At 45.5% G+C, this 4,685-nt stretch overlaps 1 pseudogene; it reads left to right on the top strand.

Annotated features, from left to right (window-relative positions):
* Positions 1 to 516: 516 nt before the first annotated feature.
* Positions 517 to 1,787, top strand: LOC119087688 (annotated as a pseudogene).
* Positions 1,788 to 4,685: the final 2,898 nt, after the last annotated feature.

Here is a 4,685-nt window from a genome sequence, read left to right as displayed (position 1 = left end):
TCCAGGGTTAAAATTGTAGAATGAAAAGGACCAAGGGAAAACACCCTGCCCCTAGCTAGAACAGAGACCTGGGCCAAGGAAAAACACCCTGACTCTGACTTCACCCCAGGACTAGGGCTTGCAATCCCACCAATCCCTGAGCTTGCCCCACAGACAGGCTGCAGAATCCCACCAATCCCTGAAGTTCCTGAGCACGAAATCCCACCAGAATCAGGCCACAAAAACCCACTAATCCCAAACCACCCTGGAAAGCTCTACCTACCCACCCTCTCTCTCCCCAGAGCTCAGTTTGTTGCTGCTTCTCACCCTAGAGGCAGCCACCCTCCTGGATTCTTTTTTAATAAATAACCTCTTGAGTGAGGTTTGTTGTGTAGGTGTAACATTTTTGCCAGAGCAGAGCCAAGCTGTAACAACTTTCACCAGAGCCAGACTGGTGGGGAGCAGAGCTGTAACAATTTTGCTGGGGAAACCTCTCCCTGGAGAAACGGCTGTAACCGGCTGCGCTTCCAGTGACTTTGGGGCATTCCTTGGCCCTGGACTGCCAGGATACCTTTCCATCCGAGCACCAGTGCTTACAAAAATCCGACCAACATCAGATGGAATGATGTGGGTGTCAATTATACATGGAGACTACTGGTATCTTCACTATTGTGGAGAAGGCCAAGACCTAGTTGAAGGGTAGAACCGAAAGGGTCATCTCTATCCCTTCTACTGATGCTCCCATGTTTGTGATGGGTGTGATCCATGAGAAGTATGACAACTCACTCCAGAGTATCAGCAATGCCTCCTGTACCAGCAACTGCTTGGCTTCCCTGGCCAAGATCATCTATGACAACTTCAAGTATCATCAAATGAGTCATGACCACAGCCCAAGCTGTCACTGTATTGTGTGGCACTGTTTTGGGGGAGACATGACCAAATGTCTGCTCACCTCAGATAGGAAACAACAGACAACAGACCAAAGTACAAATACTGGCAAACTCTGACTTTGCAAGCCAATGAGTCTTATTGGGGTTATTTACAGAAATATGGGTGAGGGGTCACCTACAGGAGCAGAAGTGGCTCAGACAGCTTGCACGAGGGACAGATTGTGAAAGCTGCAAACCTGGAGTACAGTGCACAGCCTGCAGGCAGCTCAACAGGTTGGAGAGTGTACTTTTCAGGTAACTCAGTTGGTCTCTGCTTCTTCCTGGCAGCGCAGCTTATCTGAGAGAGTCTATCAACAGTCCTTGCCGGGATGGGGAACTAGTGCATCTGGTCAGTTTCAGAGACTTCGGCTCCTGAGCTTAACTTCTTTGGAGGATAGACCGGTTCACCTCTGCTTAGAATGTCCTGTTTTATTTCTAACATCCTAAGTTTTAATGAGCTTCCCCTCCAACATGGAAGGTTTTAATCTTAGAGGAAGCTACTAAACAACACAACACCATCCAGAAAGGCCCCTCTGGGAAACTAGTGTGGTGGCTATGGGGCTGTCCAGAACATCATCCCTATGTCTGCTGGCTGTAAGGTCACCCCAGAGCTGAATGTGAAGCTCACCATCATGGCCTTCCATACTCCTACCTCCACTGTATCTATCCTGGATCTGACTCACCACCTAGAGAAAGCTGCCAAATACAATTACATCAAGAAGGTGATGGAGCATGCATCAGAGGGCCCCCTAAAAGGCACCCTGGACTGCTATGCTGGGGACCAGGTTGTCTCCTGTGACTTTTAACCTCTAAGTGGGGGGCTGGAGAGATGGCTCAGTGGTTAAGAGCACTGACTGCTCTTCCAGAGGGCCCAGGTTCGACTCCCAGCACCCACATGGCAGCTCACAGCTGTCATTTGAAAACCCGACACCCTCACACAGACACACATGCAGGCAAAACACCAAAGCACATAAAATAAAAATACAGCATTTAACCTCTAAGTGATACCTTTGATGCAGGGACTGGTATTGCCCTCAATGCTAATTTCCTGGTATGACAACAAATTTGGCTACAAAATTTGACAACAAAATTGGCTACAGCAACAGAGAGTCCACAGACTCTAAGGTCTCTAAGAAGTAAGAAACCCTGGGCCACCCACCCCAGCAAGAACAGGAGAGGAACAGAGGCTCTCAGCAGGTGGGGACTCCCTGCCCCTGCTCTGCCCTAACACATTGAGTATCTCCCCCACAGCTTCCAGGGCAGACTTCCATAAGAAAGAAAGGGACTTAGGAAGCCCTGCTCACCCACATACCATTAATAAAGTCCACTGCCTGGGACAGAGAGACGATCCCATGGTTTAAAGTACTTGCTGCCTTCCCAGAGGACCCAGGCTCACAATCTTCAATAATCCAGGGGGTCTAATGCCCTCTTCTAAAGTTCTCTGTACCCTGCACCCCAAAAAAGATTTTATTTGTGTGAAAGAAGAGAGTGACAGCAGTTGTGACTGGTCAGTGTAGGTTCTGGGAACTGAACTCAGGTCCCTGAGAAGAGCATAAGCACTCTTTAACAGTGAACCATCTCTCCAGCGACTATTCACTACTATTGATTTACTTATATTTGAGAAGGAAAGGGGGTGCCCATGCCACAGTGCATACGTCAGTAATGAAGGATCTGTTTTCTCCATCCACCATGTGGGCCCTAGGGACTGAACTCAGGCGTCAGATTTTGTGGCCAGCACCTTTGCCAGCTGAGCCATTCCACTGGCCCCCAATTCCTGTTCTAAAGCATTATCAATAGCAAGCATTTATTGCAAAATAGTGTACATAGGTAAGGTAACTACATGGCTTTAGCGCCTCCCAAGAATTTGTAATCTTATGCTAGGGTGTTGTGGGTCATCAAAGGAAGTAGAAAGACAGATAATGTTAATATATGATGAGTTTCAGAAATATAACGAGTTTCAGAAATATAACCTGTTTTGAAAATGCAAAATTCTGAAGTCAAGTTCAAACTCCATGCTTTCTGACAGATTAGATCTTGCTGGTAAAGGAAGTTACATTTGCTAACGGAACACTGTATCTGGCCTGCTGAGACACCCCCTTAGCCCTTCCACACACACTTAAGTAACAGCTTTGTTTTGGTTTGTGGTGTTGGGGTAGAACTGAGAGCCTCTCACATACTAGGCAAGTACTCTAACACTAAGCTATGTCCCCAACTCTTAATAAGTAAATGTAATTTTAAAAAAACTGAAAGAATACTGTGTCTGCTTTGATTATGAAAGACCAGTATAGCAGCATTGTATGCAACCTTATGCTTAAAAAAATAAATCTAAGCCAGGTGGTAGTGGCACACACTTTTAATTCCAGAACTCAGGAGGCAGAGGCAAGCAGATATCTGTGAGTTCAAGGATAGCCTGGTCTACAAAGCCAGTTCCAGGACAACCAGAGCTGTTACGCAGAGAAATCCTGTCTCAAAAAACCAAAACCAAAACAAATCTAAGTTTGTGGTTCAAATCATCACATTCTTCTCCAGCACGTCTTTGCTTGGTCTCAGCTCTTTGCACTGGTTCTGATTTCACGAAGACCTGAATCATCCTGAAGCTATTATGAAACATTTCGATTAGAGTTTCAGCCTAGGACAGATGGAGGAATTAACTCAAAAGACAGAAAAGCCTTAAGCAGCCTTCTGTTAGGCAGTGGCCATCCCATCAACGTGATTTCAGGAAAAGCTCTTGCACAGAAAACATCAATATGGTTAGCAGATCAGCGGGGCCATAGTAAGCAGAGCCTGGATTCTGCTGGGTTAAGGTTTCAGTGAAAGGCCAAGATCTGATTTCCTCCCTGTCTGACCCAGTCAGCTAGAGCTTGTTGGCTGCCTGCGATTGCACCCCATTGGCACCTGACCATTGCCTTCTGGCTGCTCCTCCAGTTCATGTACAGTTTCCTAACCTGCTCCTGACCTGACATGTCTCCAACCTTTCCAGGGCTTCACAGGATGCATAAAGACCTGGATCCCAGTGAAAACAGAGGAGATGTTTCCCCTTGAACTCTGTAAAAGTATAGTGACTTTACCTCTATTTTCTCTTTTTCCCTTTCTTCTTTTCTTTTTCTTCTATGTATGCTTTCTTGGAGTTCTTTTTCTTTTAACACATATTTAGATCAGAACCCTGACATTCTAGTGATCTAAGTTACTTTACTCTAGTATTAAATATGTACTTCATTTCATGAATTTTTCCCAGGCATGTGAACTAACCATTTCAAAGACTCAAATGCATATAAAACTAATAAACCTGAACATGGTTTAGTAGCACAACCATGGTAAAATCTACAAATTGAAATCCCTGTTGTAGCCCAAACATCTTTTACATATTAAACCATATGGGCAGTATATGGTGGCTCATGCCTTTAATCCCAGCACTCAGAAAACAAAGGCAGATGGATCTCTGTCAGCTCAATGTCAATGCCTGGTCTAAATAGTGAGTTCCAGGACACCCAGAGCTACACAGTGGATTTCCTAACCAAATAAACATTTGTCCTGTAGTGAGTGGCGTTAGTACCAGTGTAAAGAGCAAGTTCAGATGTTCTTAAGTCCCCTGTATTAAGATAACAGCAAAAGATCAACGGTTGGGGGTCTGTGGAGCTATCCTGACAAAAAAGAGTGGGCAAGATTTAAAGTAAAGATCAAAGGTGGGGGGAACAGGAGAAGCCCCTGCAGGAGAGGCAGAGGTGGGAGTGGGGGATTCAACAACTATGGAATACCTGATATATGCCAAAGGTCGAT

Source organism: Peromyscus leucopus, chromosome 3 (assembly GCF_004664715.2).
Source record: "Peromyscus leucopus breed LL Stock chromosome 3, UCI_PerLeu_2.1, whole genome shotgun sequence".
In the NCBI taxonomy this organism is placed as follows: Eukaryota; Metazoa; Chordata; class Mammalia; order Rodentia; family Cricetidae; genus Peromyscus; species Peromyscus leucopus.
The sequence above is the reverse complement of the archived record's forward strand: the minus strand, read 5'-3'. Positions and strand labels throughout refer to the sequence as shown.